Consider the following 25,577-nt stretch of genomic DNA (forward strand, 5'->3'; position numbering starts at 1 on the left):
GACACATGAAAACCGAGGAAAGGCCCTCAGTGCGTAACTTATGCGACACATGCTGCATGCTAGCGTTGAGCATGCCATGTTCAGGGATACATAAGTACGCATAGAAGCAACTCCAAAAATGCGTGCGAAGGGGAGGAGATGGACGAGTGGAGTACTTCATATTTTGAGGGACCGTACAAACATCTTATTTTTGTAGGGGGATTTGCCTGAAGCAGATGTCCCAGCCCCAAGGGTCCAGGGACGCGCAGCTAAAGCAGCTGTCCCAGACCAGAAGGGTAAGGGATGTGCAGCTGTCCCAGCCCAGAAGGGTAAGGGACATGTAGCTGAAACAGCTGTGCCAGCCTGGAAATGGTAAGGGACGTGGAGTGGAAGTAGCTGCCCCAGCCCGAAGGGGTAATGCTATGCCCCAGCCTACTAGTGGTCTGGCATCTGGAGCCCAGAGTGGTCTCAGCCACATAGGGTGAACACCACATGGCAAGAAGGCAAAACCTTCACAGCAGGAAAAGGTTCAACCCCATGGCACGGCACAGGACACTGCCATGTTGAGGATGAGGAACTTCCATGATGAAGAACTCCAAATTCTCATGGACTAAGTGAACATGCACCACCATGACATGTGCCAGCAACCTGAGAGCACACATGCACCTGCTCATTGTATGGTGCATTGGCAGCATGTCATGGATGAGATCAACGCCATAGGGTTTGAGAAGTGCACTGCTGCTCAGGTAGTGAAGCGGTGGAATGACTGCACCTGTCGCACGAAGTGCAAGCTGGGTGCCAACCTCGCCTCTGATCTGGCAACTGGAGGGAGGGTCACCAGAGGAGGAGGACCTGGCCGAGCATGAATACGCTATGTGCCAATTCATTCTACTGGAGCAAGTGCAAAGCATGGGAGACCTGCCAAATTACATTGACATGTCCGGTGAGTGACCAAGATTGTGCATCCTGAGTACGTATAGTGAAGCATCACCAAGATGTATGATTGTGCTGCTCATCTGGCTGTATTTGAATGACTGCCTCGGCGATTCATGTTATGTTTTACTGACTCCTGTCCAGTTTACTGAAGAGTGGATACAACCCATGTGTTGTACATCAGTTGAACATGGCCGTGTGACAGTACTCATCCCCCACTGGCATACCCACCCAACATTTGCAACATGATACCACAACAGGCCCTCTTGTTTGTTGCATTCTTGATGTCAGTGACTCTGCTCTGATAGACATGTGCTTGTGTCTGAAAACGAGTTACACTTCATGCCCTGCAGGGTATAGATTCTCTATTCACACATGTACGTAGGTGCTTTCATGCTACACAGAACATCCAGGATGACAACCAACACGCCTTATGATGTGCCCTGAGTGAGTGTGCAAACATCTAAACTGTGCACACCCCTGCTTCCGCTATGGCAATGGCTCCTGAGTCAAATCGATGTGAGGCCTTATGCCTTTTACCCTCCCACACTCAGCACACACGTCTTTGGTCCATGCCCCTGTCCCTCTTGTGGGTCACTGTACCTTGTTCCTATCTCCAAATCCATTTACTTACTCTATCCACTTCACATACCTTGGCTAGGGGGTACTCTCACAGTCATACATCACCTGGGACTGTTTCCTTTTTCCCACACTTACGCCATGTTCCCATTGTATACAGTCCCTGTGCAAGGTCAACAATGGTGTGGCATATGATGGATGCAGACTTGGATGTAGATATTTGTGTCTGCCTGTTGACATGTCATGTAATTGCATGTCACAGATCCACATGACCATGCCCATTTCACTGGTATTAGTCAACAGTTAGCTGTGCCATGTGCCATAGTGTGCTTACTAACGACCCTGTTTGTTGGCAATGCGTCCACTGGCAGCATGGCCCTGAGCAGGGAATGTTGTTGCCAGTCTGCATATGCCATAATCAGACAGCTTCTTTTACATAGTATGTGGATGCTGTTTCTCTTATGGAGACATGCCCTGCATTCTGTTGCATGACAGCAATGTGATACACAGGTTTACTCTAGACATGTTACTAATGACTCTGCATGCCTTTTTCTGTCCATGAGCAGATGAGCAGGCCCCAGATGTGGAGGAGGAGGAAGAGGAGGAAGAGGAGTCGGTGGCACTTCAGGCCACCAGTGGAGGACGTGGCGTGGCAGGCTGTGAGAATCCACTAGTGCTACAGACGATCCTGAGCCTTGCTGCACACAATTCTGACTCTTTGGACTCCTTTATCTGTGATGCTGAACAGGATGATGTGCAGTCCTCAATGCTGGCATAGGTGAGTGCACCAATGAGTGGAGCAGTTGGGGGCTTGTTAGTCTGCACGGGGTCAGGTGCCATCACAAGGCCATCACAAGGCCAGTCAGTGGTGTCACGCCCATCTGTGGTGGTTACTGTTATGCTCACCTGGTCTATGCAGATATGAAACAGTCGAGTCCAGCTGTGACTATGCTTCTCCTTATGATTGTTAAGTCTTTCTTGAGCTCTTGTGATGCTGTTCATTTTGTTTAATGTCTTTATATGTTGCTCCTACATGCCCTCAATAATGTCTCTCTTCTGTTTTCTTCCCTTAGATGGAAATGCGGCCTCAATGCAGCTGTGAGACGCGAGACACGGCCGGATGGAAGATGGATGCTACCGCAATGTTCGCCGGCAGGTAAGTGATGGTTTAAGGAAAGTGCGAAGTATGGCGAAACGCAACCTTAAACTGTGTTTTTTCGATGTCTAACCTTGTCTTCTGTTTTTCCTTGCAGGCGCTGCTGTCGATGATGTAGCGTGTAATGCTGTGGTACCAAGATGAAGATTTCGGTGTTCAGGAAAGTGTAAAGATGAATACTTGGTTCGCCGAAGAGATGTACAGGTAAGAACAGCTTCCCCCAGTTGGTAAGTATGATGGCAGGAAGCAGGATATCCAGGAAGTAGGATCTTCAAAGGTAAGTCTGACCTCACGCGACGATGATGATTACGCTGCTTGCAAGTGCAGAATAACGCGAAGCGTCTGTCTTGAGGATTGGGGCAGCTTATAAAGCTGAGATCATGGGAACGCCCATTAGGGCCGGCTTACCAGCCACAGCCTGCCACTCCTAGAGAGTGAGCACGTGCAAAGGTAATCCATTAGCAGCCACACCCAATACACTTGGGACTGCTTAATGGATGGAATGTTCAAGGTTAATGCATCCTGCTTAATGAATGGAATGTTCAAGGTTAATGCATCTGAAGTGCTATGTCCATAATAAAAGCTTTTTGGTGTTAAATGGATGTTCTTGTTTACTTTTGTTCATGAGCCTGGTGCCAAAGGCACCAGGACAGTGTCCACCCAGGTCTCCTGTGAATGTGACCCATACATACCTGTGCCCCTGACTTCATGACCATGACAGCACTCCCCCAAAGGCCCCTCTAGAGGGTAGTTCTCCTCCCGGTCCTGGTTTGGTGGGATGATTGCGATAGAACAGTATAATTAAACGCAGAGCATGGACGTGAACACTGGGTTCCCAAGTTCGGTCTTGAGGTCCGTAACCTTTCCGTCAATTAGGTAATACAATTTTGATCGAACCACCTTGGAATCCAGGCTGGAATTGACTTCATATTTGTGTTCTCCATCTATTACTTCGGGCTCTGGAGGAGAACTAAGCCATGTATTTGACTTCATTGGTTTTAGGAGAGAGACATGAAATACGGGGTGAATTTAATGCGAGATGGCAGCTCCAATTTCATGGCGACAGGATTGATTATTGGCTTTATAGTATAGGGCCCCAGGTATCTTGGGCGGAAAGCTCTTGGCCCCTTCAGGGGAATATATTTGGATGCTAACCACACATTTTCTCCAATCTGGTAGGCGGGAGCTTCCTTCCGATGTCGTCAGCAAACAGTTTTTGTCTTTCCTTAGCCTTGGTCAGATGCTCTGGCGTCTCCTTAAGAACCTGAGTGATGGTTTTATGCAAGTTTTTTATGGCTGGCATTTCCAGGGGATCAGGTGGATCAAATACTGATGTCCTCGGATGTCTTCTGTGCACAGTGTAGAATGGAGTTTGCCCTGTGCTTGTTTGAACTGAGTTGTTGTATACATACTCAGCTATCCAGAGTATATTTTTCTAAGAATCCTCAGACTGTTGCAACACTGAGATATTGCTCTAAAGTTTGGTTGGTTCGTTCAGTTTGCCCATCTGTTTAAGCGTGATGGCTTGTGGACAACCGATTTAGGTTTTGACAATCGTACAACACTTTCTCCAAAAGGCAGAAACAAATTGCGTTCCGCGATCAGATATTAATATTGATGGAAATCCATGCAATCAAACAATTTGCTCTAGGAATACAGAAGCATGGATGTGTACACTGGGTTCCCAAGTTCGGTCTTGAGGTCTGTAACCTTTCCGTCAATTAGGTAATACAATTTTGATCGAACCACGTTGGAGTCCAGGCTGGATTTGACTTCATATTTGTGCTCTCCATCTATTACTTCGGGCTCTGGAGGAGAACTAAGCCATGTATTTGACTTCATTGGTTTTAGGAGAGAGACATGAAATACGGGGTGAATTTAATGCGACATGGCAGCTACAATTTCATGGCGACAGGATTGATTATTGGCTTTATAGTATAGGGCCCCAGGTATCTTGGGCAGAAAGCTCTTGACCCCTTCAGGGGAATATATTTGCATGCTAACCACACATTTTCTCCAATCCGGTAGGCGGGAGCTTCCTTCCGATGTCGATCAGCAAACAGTTTTTGTCTTTCCTTAGCCTTGGTCAGATGCTCTGGCGCCTCCTTAAGAACCTGAGTGATGGTTTTATGCAAGTTTTTTATGGCTGGCATTTCCAGGGGATCAGGTGGATCAAATACCGATGTCCTCGGATGTCTTCTGTGCACAGTGTAGAATGGAGTTTGCCCTGTGCTTGTTTGAACTGAGTTGTTGTATACATACTCAGCTATCCAGAGTATATTTTTCTAAGAATCCTCAGACTGTTGCAACACTGAGATATTGCTCTAAAGTTTGGTTGGTTCATTCAGTTTGCCCATCTGTTTGAGTGTGATGGCTTGTGGACAACCGGTTTAGGTTTTGACAATCGTACAACACTTTCTCCAAAAGGCAGAAACAAATTGCGTTCCGCGATCAGATATTAATATTGATGGAAATCCATGCAATCAAACAATTTGCTCTAGGAATACAGAAGCATGGATGTGTACACTGGGTTCCCAAGTTCGGTCTTGAGGTCTGTAACCTTTCCGTCAATTAGGTAATACAATTTTGATCGAACCACGTTGGAGTCCAGGCTGGATTTTACTTCATATTTGTGTTCTCCATCTATTACTTCGGGCTCTGGAGGAGAACTAAGCCATGTATTTGACTTCATTGGCATTAGGAGAGAGACATGAAATACGGGGTGAATTTAATGCGACATGGCAGCTACAATTTCATGGCGACAGGATTGATTATTGGCTTTATAGTATAGGGCCCCAGGTATCTTGGGCAGAAAGCTCTTGGCCCCTTCAGGGGAATATATTTGCATGCTAACCACACATTTTCTCCAATCTGGTAGACGGGAGCTTCCTTCCGATGTCGATCAGCAAACAGTTTTTGTCTTTCCTTAGCCTTGGTCAGATGCTCTGGCGCCTCCTTAAGAACCTGAGTGATGGTTTTATGCAAGTTTTTTATGGCTGGCATTTCCAGGGGATCAGGTGGATCAAATACTGATGTCCTCGGATGTCTTCTGTGCACAGTGTAGAATGGAGTTTGCCCTGTGCTTGTTTGAACTGAGTTGTTGTATACATACTCAGCTATCCAGAGTATATTTTTCTAAGAATCCTCAGACTGTTGCAACACTGAGATATTGCTCTAAAGTTTGGTTGGTTCGTTCAGTTTGCCCATCTGTTTGAGGGTGATGGCTTGTGGACAACCGATTTAGGTTTTGACAATCGTACAACACTTTCTCCAAAAGGCAGAAACAAAATGCGTTCCGCGATCAGATATTAATATTGATGGAAATCCATGCAATCAAACAATTTGCTCTAGGAATACAGAAGCATGGATGTGTACACTGGGTTCCCAAGTTCGGTCTTGAGGTCCGTAACCTTTCCGTCAATTAGGTAATACAATTTTGATCGAACCACGTTGGAGTCCAGGCTGGATTTGACTTCATATTTGTGTTCTCCATCTATTACTTCGGGCTCTGGAGGAGAACTAAGCCATGTATTTGACTTCATTGGTTTTAGGAGAGAGACATGAAATACGGGGTAAATTTAATGCGACATGGCAGCTACAATTTCATGGCGACAGGATTGATTATTGGCTTTATAGTATAGGGCCCCAGGTATCTTGGGCAGAAAGCTCTTGACCCCTTCAGGGGAATATATTTGCATGCTAACCACACATTTTCTCCAATCTGGTAGGCGGGAGCTTCCTTCCGATGTCGATCAGCAAACAGTTTTTGTCTTTCCTTAGCCTTGGTCAGATGCTCTGGTGCCTCCTTAAGAACCTGAGTGATGGTTTTATGCAAGTGTTTTATGGCTGGCTTTTCCAGGGGATCAGGTGGATCAAATACTGATGTCCTCGGATGTCTTCTGTGCACAGTGTAGAATGGAATTTGCCCTGTGCTTGTTTGAACTGAGTTTTTGTATGCATACTCAGCTATCCAGAGTATAATTTTCTAAGAATCCTCAGACTGTTGCAACACACACCTGAGATATTACTCTAAAGTTTGGTTGGTTCGTTCAGTTTGCCCATCAGTTTGAGCATGATGGCTTGTGGACAACCGATTTAGGTTTTGACAATCGTACAACACTTTCTCCAAAAGGCAGAAACAAATTGCGTTCCGCGATTAGATATTAATATTGATGGAAATCCATGCAATCAAACAATTTGCTCTAAGAATACAGAAGCATGGACGTGTACACTGGGTTCCCAAGTTCGGTCTTGAGGTCCGTAACCTTTCCGTCAATTAGGTAATACAATTTTGATTGAACCACCTTGGAGTCCAGGCTGGATTTGACTTCATATTTGTGTTCTCCATCTATTACTACGGGCTCTGGAGGAGAACTAAGCCATGTATTTGACTTCATTGGTTTTAGGAGAGAGACATGAAATACGGGGTGAATTTAATGCGACATGTCAGCTCCAATTTCATGGCGACAGGATAGATTATTGGCTTTATAGTATAGGGCCCCAGGTATCTTGGGGGGAAAGCTCTTGGCCCCTTCAGGGGAATATATTTGGATGCTAACCACACATTTTCTCCAATCTGGTAGGCGGGAGCTTCCTTCCGATGTCGATCAGCAAACAGTTTTTGTCTTTCCTTAGCCTTGGTCAGATGCTCTGGCGCCTCCTTAAGAACCTGAGTGATGGTTTTATGCAAGTTTTTTATGGCTGTCATTTCCCCAGGGGATCAGGTGGATCAAATACTGATGTCCTCGGATGTCTTCTGTGCACAGTGTAGAATGGAGTTTGCCCTGTGCTTGTTTGAACTGAGTTGTTGTATACATACTCAGCTATCCAGAGTATATTTTTCCAAGAATCCTCAGACTGTTGCAACACACACCTGAGATATTGCTCTAAAGTTTGGTTGGTTCGTTCAGTTTGCCCATCAGTTTGAGCGTGATGGCTTGTGGACAACCGATTTAGGTTTTGACAATCGTACAACACTTTCTCCAAAAGGCAGAAACAAATTGCGTTCCGCGATCAGATATTAATATTGATGGAAATCCATGCAATCAAACAATTTGCTCTAGGAATACAGAGATGAGAGTTGATGCAGTTGGGAGTCCCTTCAGAGGGATGAAATGGGCCATTTTGGAGAATATATCCACAATGACTAATATGGTGTTGTATCCATTGCAGGGTGGAAGATCCGTGATGAAGTCCATCGACAAAGTATGCCAAGGTGCTGGCGGTACTGTTAGGGGATGTAGTAAGCCAGCGGGGTTCTGTTTCTGAGACTTGTGTTGTGCACAGGCACCGCAGGTTTCAATAAATTGGGTGATGTCTTTTCGCCAGGTTGGCCACCAGTAGTTTTGTTTTACCTTAGCCCGAATTTTGGCTATTCCTGGGTATCCTTCCACTAATGAATCGTGGTAATTTGTGATGATTTGCTTTTGCAGTTCTTGGTCTTGGACATATAATCGTAATTGGAAATACGGTAGACTGTCTTTGATGGTGTTCTGGTCACCTTTTGACAGCCATTCCTGTTTTGTTGATTGATCCATCGGGGATTGCAAACTGGTTATTTGGTCATCCACACATGTGGTGGCAGCTATTCTGGTTTGAATCCTTTCCTCAGGAATTATGGCCACGGGGTTGGATACTGTAAAAGCCTCTTTTTCTTCACTCATGCGTGATAGAGCATCTGCTTTCCCATTGCGTACTTCAGGTCTATAAGTGATAATAAAATCGTATTCTGTGAAAAAGAGAGCCCAACGAAGTTGACGCGAGGATTGTGCTTTGGTGGTTTTCAAATATTGCAAGTTACGGTGGTCCGTGATGACAGTGACCGTATGTTTCGCCCCAAGAAGGTTATGTTTCCAGGCCTTGAATGCTGCTTTAATCGCCAGTAATTCCTTATCTGTGATTGTGTAGTTCAATTTGGGGGCTGAAAATTTGTGGGACCAGAGTGCAACGCGGTGTAGTTATCCTGTTTCAGGGTCTCATTGTGACAATACTGCTCCCATGGCTATTTTTGAAGCATCTGTCTCAACTATGTAAGGTAGGTCTGGTCGTAGGCGTCGAAGGACTGGTGCTGTAGTGAATGCTAGTTTCAACTTCTGGAAGGCTTCTTCAGCTTCTGTCAACCAATGGAACTTTTGATTTTTCTTTAACAAGGAGGTAATTGGATGTACAATTTGTGAAAACCCAGGTATAAACCGATGGTAAAAGGTGTTGAATCTGAGCACGCTTCGCACTCCTTTCGTGGATGTTGGTGAGGGCCATTGGAGGATTGCATCCACATTTTGTGTATCCATATGTACGCCTTGTGGTGTGAGCATGAAACCGAGAACTCGACCTCGTTTACACGGAAAAAACATTTGTCCAACTTGGCATACTATTGGTGTTATCGAAGCTTCTCTAAGACTGGTCGGACATGGCCTAAATGTTCTTCCATAGAATTTGAGTAGATAAGAATGTCCTCAGTGTAAACAAGAGCGCAAACGTCCAGTAGTTCACTGAGTACATCAATCATAAAGAATTGGAACGCTGCGGGGGCATTGCATAGCCGAAGGGCATGATCTGGTATTCAAAGAGTCCGTACTTCGTGAGGAAGGCCGTTTTCCACTCATCTCCCTCTTTTACTCTTACAAGATGGTATGCTCCTCTTAAATCCAGTTTTGTGTAGATTTGAGCATGTTTCACTTGGTGCAGGAGCTCTGGTATAAGTGGTAAAGGATATCGATTTTTTTACTGTGATCTGATTGATGGCTCTATAGTCGATGCAAGTTCTTAAATCCCCCTCCTTTTTAGGCACAAAGAATAAGAGCGAGGAGGCAGGTGACTTGGATGGGCGAATGAAACCGTTTGCCAGGTACTGATCCAGGTAAGTTCTAAGATGCAGATTTTCATTTCTGTCAGAGTGTAAATTCGGCTGCAAGGGATCTGGGTTCTGGGTACAAGATCTATTTGACAATTGTAGGGTCTGTGTGGGGGCAGAACGTTGGCCTGCTCTTTTTTGAAGACATCCTGGTAATCTTGGTATTCAAGCGGTAAGGAGCTGATGAGGCCCAACACGATTCCTTTCTTCGGTTTCAGATTGGTGTTATATTTTTTGTAACATGTGTCGGCGCAATCATGAGGAAATGTCAGAACCCTTTTTCGCCAGTTGATCCTAGGATTGTGGGTCTCCAGTCAGGGCATTCCCAATATCATCTGGAACTGAGGAGCTCCGATGAGATCGAAAGTAATGTCCTCTTATTGCCCGTCCTGACACAGAAGCTTGACTTTCTCGGTGTATTGTGTCACCGGGCCGGATGATAGCTGAGAACCATCCACAGCAGGGACGTTTTCCGATTTCTGCCAGAGAGGAAGGCCTATTCGGAGAGCCAAATCTTGGTCAATGTATTTACCTACAGCTCCACAATCAATAAATGCCTCCAAGGCATGTATTTTTGATGGTTGCTTGTGATTCACCAAAAGCACTGGAAGGACTAGATGTGAGGTCTGTACGGATTCCTTTTTCATGCTCGACAAGCGGACCCCTACACTTGCCAGGCATTGGCGTTTCCCGAGTTCTGTTCTTCTTCTTCATCAGTTTTGTCTGGTGCCGCAACCGTTTTCTTGGGTGGTTTTACCGGGCAGTCACGGAGGAAGTGACCTGCTTGTCCACAATATAAGCAAAGCTGTTGTTGTCTTCTTTTTTCCCTTTCTGCTTTGGTAAGGGGACTTCATAATCCACCAATTTGCATTGGCTCAGACTGTTCATGTGGTTTAGTCTGATTCTCACGAGGTCTTATGTAAACTGACCGTCCCTCTGATCTAGCTCGATTCATTTTCCGATTATGAAACCTATGATCGAGTTGCACCGTCAGGTCTATGTAGTCCGCACACCTCTCAGAGGGATTCGCCATTTGCGCCACACATCCTTAAGTTCTCCACATAACCCTCGGTAAAAGAGTGCAGTCCTCTTCTGGCCAGTTGGTCTGGGCTATGAGATGATTGAAGGTTGCAATATAGGTTAATAGATCTTGACTCCCTTGTCTGAGTGACAACAACTCATTGTCCAGAGCTTGTCCTTGAGTATGATGGGCAAACAAATTCTCTATCTCATTTTGGAAATTCCCAAAGTTCCGGAGTAAAAGGGTCATCTTGATTTACCAAACGTATAGACCAGTCTGCTGCACTACCTCCTAAATACGAGAGTACAAATGCCACTTTGGCTTCGTCATTAGGAAAGGCTCCTGGTCTGCACAAGAAATGAAGGGGACATTGGTTCATAAATACAGCAAACTTGTTTGGGTCGCCGATGAAGCGTTTGCGAGGAGCTAGAGTCACTGCTCCTAGAAGAACCATCTGAACCGGTGTTGATTGTTGTGGTGTGGAAGAATGAAAAGAATGGGTTACTCCAGGCAGTGGCACCTGTCCTGCTTGTGCGTGTAGTATTTGTCTTGCCAATTTGTCAGTTCTTTCTCGAGTTACAATAAGATCCCTCCGTAATGCATTGGTTTCCTGTCTTGAAGCATGTACTTCAGCCCGTAATTCCCCTAGTAAGAGGGCTAACTTATCTGTTTCTGAAGTTTCCATAATGCCCAGGCAGAGAGTATTAGAGGCTTTGCGTTCTGTTACGCTCACTTGGTCTCTGCGAGGTGTTGGGGCACAGTTGCAGCCCTCCCTGAACTTGAATCACCCACTTCAGGCCTCTCCCTCAGTAGAAAAGCTGTGAGCGGTGGTACATGGTGATACTGCTCCTGCGTAGAGATAAGAGTGTGTGAGTGTGCCAATCTGTGATTGTTGTACCTCTCAAACCCTTCACCCCAAAGTACGGTTTCTGTGAGCATACGCCAGCCCATAAAGCTCACCTGTGAATTATGGAAGATGAGCTCTCTGTTCTGCTACTTCTGGAAGGGGCGTGTCGAATGGGATCTAGTTCCTTAACTGATCCCTGATATGGATTAGTCCAGTCCAGCTGCGACTATGCTTCTCCTTATGATTGTAAGTCTTTCTTGACTCTTGTGATGCTGTTCGTTCTGTTTAACGTCTTTATATGTTGCTCCTATTTATGCCTGCAATAATGTCTCTCTTCTGTTTTCTTCCCTTTGATGGAAATGTGGCTTCAATGCAGCTGTGTGACGCGAGACATGGCCGGATTGAAGATGGATACTATTGCAATGTTCGACAGCAGGTAAGTGATGGTTCAAGGAAAGCGCGAAGTATGGCGAAGCGCAACCTTAAACTGACAGTTTTTTCGATGTCTAACCTTGTCTTCTGTTTTTCCTTGCAGGCGCTGCTGTTGACAATGGAGCATCTCGTGCTGCGGTGCCAAGATGAAGATTTTGGGGTTCCGGAAAGTGTAAAGATGAATACTTGGTCAGGTTCGCCGAAGAGATGTACAGGTAAGAACAGCTTCCCCCAGTTGGTAAGCTTCCACTACTGGGAAGCTGTGGCCACCTGCTTTAGGTCATTTGAATTCAGGCGTAGTGAGGTGGTGGGAGGTGATAGCTCGGGTGGGTCTCATAGAGTGGTGTTTGGTAATTTTGTTGGTGAGGTATTTCGGGCCTGTGTTAGTGATGCACTTGTGGGTGATGGAGAGGGTCTTAAATGCGATGCGGTTTATGACGTGTAGCCAATGGGCAGTGCATCTAGCGTCTGAGATATTTAAATTTTTGAGGATATTCAGTGCTGCTATTAGGGCATTGTTCTGAATGATTTGTATTTTTTTGGTGGTGTGATATGTGATGTCTTCTCATTTCTATGCAGCATGTTGACTGATGCGTGCCTTGTGTATGTGCCATCAGCTAGTGATTGGGGATATGTGACATTTACTGTGTGTGGGATGTTGTTGTTTGTCAGTGTGTGTATTTTGTGTGTTTGATTTGCATACAGTGTGCAGGTGTTGCTGCATGTGTGGTGGGACACATGTTGATGGCTGTCTTGTGAGCTGTTGTTTGCATGTGTTGTATGTTACTGAGGGGTGCCCGTGGCTCTTGAATTTTTGGCTGCATGCATGTGTTAGCTGCACTCAGTTTCATTTTGTTCATTGTTTGCAGATCCTTCCATCAGGGAATGATGGCTATTTCCTGTGATGAAATCTGAATGGTGACTACGTGCCAAGGGGACAGGTAAGGTGTGCATTTATCTTGATCATTATGGATGGCTACTTTTGTTGCTGCATGTTTGGATGTCGTAATTCTGGTGGCTAGCACTCTTTGTCACAATTGTCTATTACCTTGTGTTAATGTTTCTTTTGTGGATGGGCTTTATTGTGGTAACGTTGACATTTTGAGTAACTTGTGTGTCAATACTGCACTGATTTTCTACACCCCCCAATAGGGACTTGTTTGTGTGCATCATGCACATTGTAGGACATTTGTTCAGCTATTTGATATTGTGCTTGTTTTATTTTGTGTCTGTGTAAATTGTTGAGGACAAATATGGCTTGCAGTGCAGACACAATGTTTCAGGATTTGTCAATGCTTACACATTTGACAGGTATGTTAGTTAGTCAGCTCCACAAGAGCGCCAGGGGATCACTACAGTGGGGATAGTGCCTGGTATCAATATGCTTTAACTTTACACATGGGATGGTTTTGGTGACAAAGAGGTGATTTAATTAATAGGTTGGTATGGTGGTAGTGGTGTCATCACTCCTCAATGTATTTCTTTTGCGAAAACAAAAAACAAACTGTCTTTTTAGTTTGAAGGGATGCACAGAAATGTTCACTTCCAAGGGCACTTTCACATGGTGTTCTTTTGGGCATAGTCAATTGACCGATTGTCATCATGTTAAACTGCAATGCAATCGCATAGCCTGAATGCCACGTTACGTATGGTGGCCGTAAGCAAATTGCATCATGCAACGACACTGCGGACCATGAAGCCTAAATGCAGCCAGTGGGAATCCATTTTGTAATTGTCCGCCATTTTCTTTTCCATTGTAACGCTTTGCAAACTATTCCGTGCTTCAGACTCACACATGGTACGAGGCCATAGCTTTAACTCTGAATCCTGTTTAGACAGGAATGTGAAACCCTGCAGAAATACATTGTTTTATTATTCGATAAAGCCTTGAAGCTGTACAAGAGCTGCAGCTAATCAGAGGCCCAGGTGCCAGCCTGTCTTGCAAGCGCTGTCGTAGAAGGCAGTTAATTGAGAATTATATGCAACTAACGGTGCTCCTTTACGAAGGATGGTAGTATTTCTTTGCTTAAGTACTGTCTGACCCTTAGCCCATGAGTACAGCAACCAGATAACATTGTTGGAATGTCTCCCTTCTGGAACATGATATCCTTCCTTGTACCAGTGCCCTGCGTTCCCCAAAACAGTAGGCTGTCTCTGCAAACCTTGGCTAGAAATACCGAATGTTTAGACTGAATGAAGTTGCATGCCTAACTGTCATATACTGAACCCTAGCTTGCACGTCATGTATATGAGTGGTCTGAATAATGCTGTTCAATGATGATGTATTATGTAAATGTATTACTGCTTTATCGCCCGGCTCTCTCTCTCTCCTCTCACGATGTTTGTGAGCACGCGTCGTGAGGTATTGAGACCCGATCGCGAGCGAGATACTCTGAATAAAACCAGACTTGTTTGGGATACAAACCTCATGACTGGCATGTCATTTAGTATATGGTTATGGTGCCTTTATTCCATATATGGTCTTACAATCATTGAATGGCACAAGGGAAGGATTTTATATGAAATAAGATTGCACAAGCTGGGTACTTACAGCCGCTCTACATGCCCTTTGCCCATCCAGACGATAGCAGTCTGCCTATGGGTGTGGATGGGGTGCCACCACCATGTCTACTGGAACGCCACGCTGTGGTGCAACATTGTGCAAGACACATGCTGCCACAATGATCCTGCAGACTACTGGTGGTGCATATAGCAACACACCACCAGAGTAGTCAAGGGAGCGGCAATGTTACTTGAGCACCACGAATGTGCGTTCCACTATGCTCCAAGTTGCAATATGGGCGGTGTTGTACCTTACCTGGGCAGGTGTGTTGGGGTTGCATAGGGGCATCATCATGTATGCGCTCAGAGAGTAGGCACTGTCCCCTGTAGAGGTGAGAATGGTTGTCATTGTCATTTGTTGACAGTATCTGTTGGTCTGTGTGCAACATGCATGCATGTGCATGTCTATTCACACTCACCAATGAGCCATGTGTTGCCATGCTTCACAGCTTGCAGGGCTCATTTTAGCGGGGACATCCTGAATATGTAACTATCATGACTGCTGCCAGGATAATTGGCATACACTTCAGTAATGATGTCCGTGGCATCACACACAACCTGAACATTGATGGAGTACCAATGTTTCCGGTTGCGGTAGATTTGATCTGTTGCTCAAGGTGGACATAGAGCAACATATGTGCAATCAATGGCACCTAGCACTTTTGGGAAGTGCGCCACACCATAAAAATCCTGGACCACTACTTGCCTTTCTGCCAGTATTCTGGGCATATAGATATGCCGGAGGACAGAAGGACGTCCAGTTATGATAGCCAACACCTGGTGTAAGCAGCAAGGCCTGGGAGATGCCACCAACTATGGCGGTGGTGCGCTGGAATGAGCAGGTGGCCAAAAAATGCAGAACAGTATGCACCTTTTGCAAAGGCGCTCAGTGCTTGGGAGCAAATGGTCGGTTATGTGAGTTCATCTTCCCACTCTGTGACCAGCTCTAGGATGATGTGGAGGGGGGGACCTACAGCTGCCATAGACCGGGTCATCAAGGCATCCCAAAAAGGCTGGTCCTTGGGTTGAATATCTGGGTCCTGGCCATCCTCCTCCTTCTGATGTTTGCCAGGATGACTGCTGAAACAAATGGTGCATTAATCGTGGCTGTATACATGTGTTTGTTGATCGTGCATGCTTTTTATGCATTTGATAGTGTGCGTGTTGACATTTCGCCTGCTATCGCGTGCCGTAGGTGTTTCTGGATTTGCGTGTGGGTTTTTGCCTGCCGGCGTTCCTTGTTCAATTCCATGAATACATTTTGTTTGCACGTGTATGTGTGGCGCGATATTTTGACGGTGGAATGTCTCTCGTAATGCCCTCATTCCACAAGTTCCGCCCCCTTTTTAGGTGGATGGGCTGGCGAGGCCGGCCCTTCCTTTGGAGTGTCGTGCACGGTGTTCGTCGGCTCGCAGTGACTTGTTGGATCAGCGTGGATTCCTCACAAGTCCCGGGTAAGCCCCACGCACTGTGTTCCATGAATCAACCATTTATACAGCAAAGATTATTCCATGAATTGGGCCCATTCAGTATTTCCGAATGCCTCATGGGTTACCCCTCTGCTTTATTAGGGTTTGAAAACCAAAATCTGAAAAATCTGCCTCTTTTTGTGTGATGGTAATTACTTCCACACAAAAGCATTAACGGATGTGGTATTATTGTATGCGGTATAGCTGAATTAGGTAGTACTGCATTTCCACTATGGAGTACAATGGTAGCCTAAAATGGCAAATACACGTACCGCTCAGTAAAGGTAATGGAGTATGGCAGTGTTAACCGGGAAATACCTGCAAACGCATAATGATGCCATCAAAGTCTATACAATCAGTTTAAAGTTCCCATTTTATTCTTAATAGAAAACTGCTTTTTAAAATAATAGATGCACAGTACAATTGCATATTTGAACAGTATCAGTCAATTACTGAGTGGACCAAAATTTCCTCGCGCATATATGTGGGGCGGGGTGGTTTAGGGTTATTCAAAATATAATGGGATTATGGGGGAGGGGTCTTGGGGTCTCCCCCCACATATAAGTGCGGGCAAATGTTCTAAAAAAAAACAAGCAAATCGGCATTTTTCCATTGAATTTTTTTGTTTCTCTCCGTAATCACACAGATCCTTTTTCAACTAAGACAAATTGCAATATGTTGCCGTTCCTGTAAACATATTGACATATTCTGATATCTATGAGGTCTGGGCGGCGCCTAATTCACTCACTTTAAAAGTAGATATTTAAAAAATGTATTTACTGAACCATACATACACCAACATTCTGAAAGGATGGACACATTTGAAAATCATAGACACCGGCTCTCTGTGGTGTGTAGCGCATTCTCTCCTTCCTGATATGGAATTGAGAAGTCTTCGAGTGGGGTGGGATCCGAATGGGCAAACACTAAACTGAAGGGGAATGTTCGAATCCCCCTACACTGACCAAGTTCCCACTAGCTGGGCCCGCCTTACCTTAGGAAGGAAAATGCAGGTGCAGCCCGTGGTAAATCCGAGCCGGGGGGCCGATTCTGCATGCAAGAATACAGGCACCAACATTCTAATCCCTGTATGCCGACTGAGTTTCCACAAGCTGGGCCCGCCTTACCTTAGCAAGGAAAAAGAAGGTGCAGTCCAGGGAAAGTACAAACAAGTGGCAAACACTGCTTTCAGAAATGTGAGGACCATCATTCGGATCCCCATGTACCGTAGGGTTTCAGCGGATGTGCCCACCTTACCTTAGCACGGAAAAAGCAGGTGCAGTACAGGGAAAGTACACACCACAGGGGAACACTAGTCTCATATACGGGGACCATCATTCTGAGCCCTGTGTACCGGCTAGGTTTCAGAAAGAAGTGCCCACCTTAACTTTGGTAGGAAAAGGCAGGTGCAGTTGAGGGGAACTATGCATCAGAGGGGATCTTTACATTTAATACCCCGGTTTCAGCAGGCTATTCCAGCTTTACCATAGCAATGAAAAAGCAGGTGCAGTCCGGGGAAACCATGAACCAGAGGGGATCTTTGCATTTAATACCCCCGGTTTCAGCAGGCTATTCCAGCTTTATCATAGCAATGAAAAAGCAGGTGCAGTCCAGGGAAACCATGAACCAGAGGGGATCTTTGCATTTAATACCCCCGGTTTCAGCAGGCTATTCCAGCCTTACCGTAGCAATGAAAAAGCAGGTGCAGTCCAGGGAAACCATGAACCAGAGGGGATCTTTGCATTTAATGCCCCCGGTTTCAGCAGGCTATTCCAGCCTTACCTTAACAATGAAAAAGCAGGTGCAGTCCAGGGAAACCATGAACCAGAGGGGATCTTTGCATTTAATACCCCCGGTTTCAGCAGGCTATTCCAACCTTACTTTAACAATGAAAAAGCAGGTGCAGTCCAGGGAAACCATGAACCAGAGGGCAATCTTTGCATTTTATACCCCCGGTTTCAGCAGGCTATTCCAGCCTTACCTTATTAATGAAAAAGCAGGTGCAGTCTAGGGAAACCATGAACCAGAGGGATCTTTGCATTTAATACCGCCTACCCTTTGCAAGTAAAACAGGTGCGGTCTATTACAATCTACAGTACAATTAATTTCTTATGGTGACCACCATTGTATACTTTAGTAGTTTAGGGAAGCCCAAATTTCACTATGCCGTGATATCCCTACATTTTTCTGGGGGAGGTTAGGCGGTAAATAAGAAAGGTAGTTGGATTTTTCAACAGTTCAACCAGTAATACAATAATTCTCAAAAAATATATCGAATTTTATTTAGAACTTAATAGTTTAAAAACAACAATCACATCACGTTGAAATATAAAGTGCATGCATGCATATTAAAAAACTATTATAAAACTATAGTCTTGTGAAAGTTTATCCTTACTGGTAGGAGACTGAGCAGCCAGTAGGCTCAATGAGTAATAAAACAGCATCAAAGTAATTGTAGTCTTTCCGCTTTTAACAGTCTTTGTTTTTGTTCACATACAATTCTAGTTAAACTAATACTAGAAGTTTAAACTCAACATGTTTCTGTTCCTGGCTTGGATAAGGAACATTCATCTGGAGGTGGGTCACTTAGCCTATAAATGCAATAAATCACTGGTTCTTCCTTTAGTGAAGGCTTTCTTTCAGGTTGAACTGTTGACAAAACATGAAAAATAAGATGAGCTATAATTGCTTATTTTCCTACTGACAATTTAATGTTGTTTAAGCTCGAATCAGGTCTAAAAATGACCTGTTCTCGGCTCCTCGAAAGTCATTGCCGGCAGCGTTTGTTTTGAAATATAGTGCGAGAGTGTAATCACACACAGAATAGGAGTTCCAATACGGAGGGAATTGTACGTCTTGGATCCATTGTGTCGACTTCCTGCCTTTGGTATATACACAAAGTGGGCGTAACAAGACCGAAGTTAACCGCATTAGAGGCGGATTGCCATTTTTTCTGACGAAACTGAGCCGGTTGATTAGAACCCTCGGCTTGAAGGGATTGCTTACCCATAGTATCTCTGAAGTACATTAGAGACCACTGAAGCCTTAACTTAACCCAGCACCTCTGGTACATACTATAGGCTGACAAAGCTCAAACCAGACGACGAACCGTAGTTTGGTTTTCAGAATTGTTTTTAGGTTTATCCAAATCCTGATGAAGACATATATAATCAACCAAGTCGAAACTATTTACCAAGAAGCCTGTTTGATGAAGAAGATTCATATGAATGGGTACTAATAGTCGATATTTTGTCTGGCGTGAACAACTATTATCAAAATAATGGAACTGAATTTGCACTTCCTTAAATTTCTTAAAATAATTTAAATCAAATGTTTTAGGATCTCTATTAGCTGAATGAATGTACGAATTCCTGATATTTAGGATGTTTTTTTTATAAAAAATGAATTAATTAAAGATGTTCATGATGATTTTTTTATTTAAATTTAAACAAAATAAAATTATGATTTGATTCATTACCTTCTGCCTTTTTCTACCAGTTGCTCTCGATATCCTGGCACCACTATTTGTTCTTTGTTTTCTGGCGAGTCGACACAGTCCTTCAGTAGGAGATCTTTTAAATCTAAGATGACATCCATAGACTGGATCTAACTTCTTGTTAGAATTAGATCTGTAAAATTCATATCAAATTCTATAAGGACTGTGTGTTCTTAAACACCAACCGACCACCATTGCATATCACAAAACAGTGTAACATGTCCATTCACTTCCTTCAATTTAAAATTTATAAGTAAATCACACTTAAAGCCAAATGTCCCCTTCGTTGTAAATACCATAAATTTGTTTACATCTGTGTGTGACTCTCAATCAATGTCATGCACTGTGAGCACCATTTAATGCCCGTAAGTTCCTGCGGAATGTTCCAACCAGAGCACCATGCTCCCTGCGGGTGACCCTCATTAAATGTGTTACGTTTTGGAACTTGCGTCGCCACAGAAAATGTCAGGGCATGCCAAATCGCTGGGACAACCAAATGAGCTTATCTGTTATTTGCTAAGCAAACTGAATGGTATATATGAATTGCACAAAATACATATAATTAAACACTTAACATGTAACAATTCCTCAATGAGACAAAATGGTAGCCGGGATAGGAATCGCTTCAGCGCCCCCTGATTTTTTTTTAGGGTTGGGGTACAATAGTCATTAGTGAATCACAGCTCCGCGCGTCCTCACGCCGGCACCCCTGGAGGTAATCTGGGTGACCTGCTTCGCTGAAGCTGCTCCCCTTCTCTGCTTGTAAACAGTTATCCAACATCATCCTGCTATTACTTTCATCCACGTATACTCCAATTTCCAACATTCAAATATCTATGATGACTGATAGCTCTGGAATTTACAGAGGAAGTCATAGTCTTGATATCTCCAGGGATTGCTGCCAAAGATCGCCAGCCTCGATTTCACATTGACAAGGTGCCAGTTATGGCACTAAATCAGAGAAAAGCAATGGCTTCTTTGGAAAGGAAGCTGGTAAGCTTTTAGGTACATTCCAGGGGCATGGGTGAAGACCAGAGGCTTGACGCAACATTGGACATTGGCTTCAAGACCTTGTTAGGAAGAAAAAAGGAAAAAAATGGACATCCAGATATTACATTTATTTTTTATTTTTTTATTTTTTATTTGATTGAACTGTTTATCACAGTTTTTACAAGAGGGTGTGAGCAAAAGAAAATGTTTCTTCATTTTATCCTAAACAAATGTTTCTTCATTTGATCCTTTGTTGTCATTGCTGTAGTTTGCTTTTCAGGTTCTTGTCAGGTTGTTTCTTCTCTCGTCAAGTTTATGTTCTGAAAGAACTGTCCGACCGCAGTTACTGTTTTGGTGTTTTCACCCGACATCAGAATGTTCCACCAGTAATCTTCCATACACCATCTGTTTTTGAATAGGTGTCCCATATGGGTCATTCTTTTTGAGGCCAGTTCAGGACATGACAGCAAAAGATGCCTCAGGGTTTCCACTGTATCTGTTTTGTTACAGAATCTACAAAGGTTGTTGGGGGCAGAACTTCTGATGAATAGAATTTCTTTGGTGTGTAAAAGGTTCAGCCTGGCCCTTAGGTATGTGTTTCTAATTTGCTTGCTAGGACCTTTTAGCAAGTAGCTCATTGGCTCGTTTTGTTTTTGATGGTTAACCGGTAGGTCCAAGGCCGATTTGTATTTTGCGGCGTCTTCTAGAGTTTTGATCCAGTCCATTTCCTTACATTTTTTGGCAGTTTTGTTTGGATTACATTCCAATTCTTCCCATGAGCTTCCTATTTCGGCAAGTGTTTCCGTGTTTCTTTGCTCCCAAGTGGAAAGGATGGTGTTTGAGCCTTTGTTTAGCTCTTTGTTTAATAGCTTAAAGATCTTCTCAGAGGATAATATGATTTTCCGATGCAGCATCAGAGTGTTTAAATTGACTCTTCCCTTTAGTGAGAGGACATTGATTTCTCTGCGAATTGACGCCATTGGCTTTGATTGTGGGAGCATCAGAAGTTTCCTCCAAAATAGGCCTTCCAGTTTTATCCAGCTTCTCTCGGGTATCATAGGCATCGCCTCTGCCCCATAGGAAATAGCAGACACTGCTTTTGCTGTGTAGAAATTAAGAGCTGGTTTCAAGGAGAATTTTCCAAATTTTTTGTCCATGGGTCGTGCTTGTGTCATCATGATTTTTGTTTTTGCGATCATGGATTCCTGCATGGGGATTTCAAAACGATTTGAATTGATCGTGACTCCCAGGTATCTAAATGATTTTATTTTTTCCAGTCTCTCTCCTGCCAGAGACCTTTTCGATTTTTCATTTCGTGTTGTTGTTTTTTCCAATGTCATTATTTTTGTTTTTGTTGGGTTTAGAATCAGGTCATTGGCTTGGAGGTATTCTGAGAGTGAGTTGAGTTTGCGTTGTAGACCTGTGGCAGTTTGGTCCAGTAATAGAATGTCGTCAGCATAGAGTAGTCTGCCAACGTTCTCGTCTCCAATGTTCGGTGGAAATGTTCTGGCTGTGGGGTCCCAGTTTTGGTAATCACCAGTAAATGCATTATACAGTGCAGGGGCCAGTGGGCACCGTTGCTTTATGCCTCTATGGGTGTTAATCTCCTCTGAGAGTTGGCCTATTCCATTGAGTCTGACCCTCATGGAGGTTCCTGAGTACAGCTCGATGATTGGGTTCAGGAGTGATGGAGGACAGTTCCAGGTCCTCAGTTTCCTCCAGAGTCGGTCTCTGTTGACTGTGTCAAAAGCGTGAGAGAGGTCTATGAAAGCCAGATGGATCTTTGGACGTCCCTCAAGAACTTTAGCTTTGAGTATACTTAGTAGCATTATGTTGGCCATTGTTCCAATGTTTTTTACAAAGCCTGTTTGGAAATCGTTGTGAGCTTCAGAGGTGACTGCCCAAATCTTGAATTTGTCCAAAAGGAAGGCGCCAAACAATTTCCCAATGGTGTCCAATAAGGCGATTGGTCGATAGTCTGATGGATTCCCTTTGTCGCCTTTCTTGAAAATTAGGACCACGTTTGCTGTTTTCCAAGATTTCGGGATAGAGCTGGTGTCGGCGCTTTGTCGGAATATTCGGGCTATTAGGGCTCCCCATGATTCTGTGTTGTTTTTGAGGTCGGCATTGGAGATTCCATCTGGTCCGGGTGCCCGGGAGTTGTTCAGTTTCTGGATTTTCCCACAGATTTCTGTTTCGTCACATTCTATGTCCCATCGGGCTTTTTGGGCCTATGGAATTTCGTAAGTAATGCTCTTAGGTGGGGCAAACATATTCGAGAAGAAAGAGATCCATTGCGTCTCTCCAATTGAATTGGCTAAGGCGTCCTTGGAATTGTTTCCTTTCGGGTCAATTGGGGCCCAGAAAGCTTTGGGTTGCTTCCCGCTTAGAGTCCTTAGCATGTTCTCCGAGTCCTCTTGGTATAGTATGGCACGATGGGATTTCAGTCAATTTTTGTAAGACTTTTTTGCAAACAATGCTGCCTCAGCTGTTAGTTTTGACGGGCGAGATTTTGCTTTACGTAAAATTCTTCTCATTTCTCTTCTTTTTTCCACCAGTTGCTTATTGCACATGTGGTTCGGATTCTTTACAGATGCTTGTAGTTTCCTTTGTTGTTGGTAGGGGATCAATAGGGGATAATAATCGGATGTTAGTGACCCTGCTGGTGCGCCAATTGTTCTTTCGTAATTCTTTGTGATTGCTCTTATTGCCTCGCTGGTGAGTCTTAGTCTTGTCCCTGCACCATTGATGACGATTGACGGAGTCATTTTCTTTCTTTTTTCCTCCGATTTTGAATCTGGGGCTGACCATGTGGCCATCAGAAGGTTGTGGTCACTTTTTTTGGTTCTTATCACTTCGAATGCAGTTCTCTTAGAGAGCAAATTACTGGATACGTATATATGGTCCAAAAAAGCTTTGACGGTTCCTTGTTCCCAGGTGGGGATGGGGTTAGGTGTGGGAGAAGTCAAGTAATGAAGATTATGAAGATCAAGTTCGTCCATGAATGTTTCCCAACACTTGCCTCTCTGATCCGAGTCTCGGATTGTCAAAGGATCTTGAGTTACCGATCCACGGTTTGGGTCGCTCTTTTTTGTGTTCTGGCCAATGTTAGCTAGGTTCAGGTTTAAGTCCCCGCATATTATGATGTGGTCGATTGCCATCGTGTTTAGACTGGATTCTATCGTTTGGCCAATGTTTGCCAGAAGAACTGCTTCTTTCAAAGCTTTTGGATTCCAATATGTGTTTATCACTAAGTATGATATTGGCTTGTCTACGTTTTCGCCTGCTGCGGTCTTCTGCCCGGAAACCAAGGAAGCCAGAATGAAAGCGCTACTTAATAGTGTTTGTTTTAGTTGCAGGCCACTACAGATTCTGACAGCTGTCAAGAGCCCTGAGCTAGGCCTGCCTGTTGTTCCTTGAGTTGCTGGTGAGAAATCAATTTCAAAGCCATCAATTGTTGGCTTCTTGAGGAGCCACGTCTCCTGTGAGCAGAGAAGATCGAATGTTCCCAATTTCACGTCTGATTTGGATGTCAGATGGGTGAAGCCTCTTGTGTTCCACGAACCCATTCTTAATCTACTAGGGGTCTCGGGTGGACTTCTGGGATCTTTGTCTTCTCCAGTCACGGTTGTTTGTGGCTATCTTCTTGTTTCTGTTGAGGGTCTTTCCGGGGTCCAGGCCCATCTAGTTTTTTCGTTGTCTCTGCGGGAGTGTCGCAAGTAGTTATATAGTTCACTTGTCCTCCTTCTAGGGGGGTCCTGATCAATTGTTAACTTCTGATTCGGCACGAGGCCCTTCGGGAAACGTTCTGGCTCCATGTTACTCAGTTTTTCCTTATGCCGAATCGTGGTGTTGCTTTTGGGGCTTTTATGCCATTGTTGAGTTTTAGTTGGTTTGTATGGTGAGTCCCGTCGGTCCTTGTGATTGGAGGTTCTTTGCTCGTCCCTAGTAGGTTCCTTTCCATAATGGTTACCGATTGGCCTCCTTTCCTCAGAGTCCTGTGTTCTAGTTTTGGAATGAGTTTTACGAGGTCTATAGTGTGGAACTCGGTGACGTCCGGATTGTCCTCAGGTGATCTCCTTTCATTCAGATCTTGAGCTCTGAGTCCTGAGTGTTTTTTAAGGGGTACGTAGTGTGAAGCTCGAGATCTTGAAGAGGTGTCTATCTTGTCAGAGGGAGCATGTTCTTTGCTTAGTGTGTGATCTCTCACTTTTGATCCGGCTGGTGCTTGGCGAAAATTCTCCTTGTCGCTGCTTATTTCTTCCAGGTAGTAACCTAGATCTCTAAGGGCTCTGGACTCGCCCTTGAGTTTACGTCTCGTGCTTGGTGAAGATATATGGATATATACACTGTCTATGCAGTGGGGACCCGCAAATTCAATGACGTCAAGGTGGTCTTATGTTACTGTTCTTAAAGACGGAACTTGATGAAGTAGGTCCATTATTACGGCTCTATTTAGAACCTGATTGGACTTTGATTTGTGACTGGGTTGCAAGAAGAAAGAACGAGTGTCAGTTGTTCTCTTAAGTCTCGTTAGACGAGTACATTTCCAATCTCTATCCAAGTGCTTCGGTGGGGTCAAACAGTTCCGTTCTCTTTTTAGATGGTAGTGTCTGGGTTCTCTTTTTTGTTGCATGTGCACTCTGGATTTCCATCTATTGGGAGTGTGAATTTTTTTCTGATTGTTGGATTCATCCTGTTTTTTGGTGCTAGAAGGATGTCTTTGTTTTGACCAAATCGAGGGCTGTTGTTTCGCGTCTTCAGCCGTGTGTAGCGGTGTGGTTTTTGACTCTAAAAGTCTGATTTTTTTTGGAGGTGTACCATTGTCATGGTTCCGATCAAAGGAGACAGTTTTCCTTTTTCATTCATGGTTGTTATCAGATTTTGGGTCTTTGGTCAGCCATTGAGAAGAGAGTTCCAGGGCGTTTCCCATTACATCTCTTTCAGTGGGTAAGGGAGATCTATTGCTGTTCAATCTAGCGTGGTTATTTTGAGTAGCGTTTGGAGTCGATAGTTTAGTTGAAATTTTGATGTACTTTCGCTTGGTTGAAAGTGAAGATTTTTTCGTGGCCTTAGGGTGTTCCGTTGCCAATTTGGGTTGGGCAGTTGTCCCGGTCTTTGGTTTCGTTGCTGGTGCTGAGGGTGTGGATGAACCATCAGCAGAGACTCTGAGCTCTTGTTCTTTCTCATTGATTATGCACCCGTTTGGTGCCTTTTTCTTGCTCGTTGGTAGTATTGAGAAATTGACAGTGGTTTGATT

This window comes from Ambystoma mexicanum, chromosome 14 (assembly GCF_040938575.1).
Source record: "Ambystoma mexicanum isolate Mex_15411 chromosome 14, UKY_AmexF1_1, whole genome shotgun sequence".
Lineage (NCBI taxonomy): Eukaryota > Metazoa > Chordata > Amphibia > Caudata > Ambystomatidae > Ambystoma > Ambystoma mexicanum.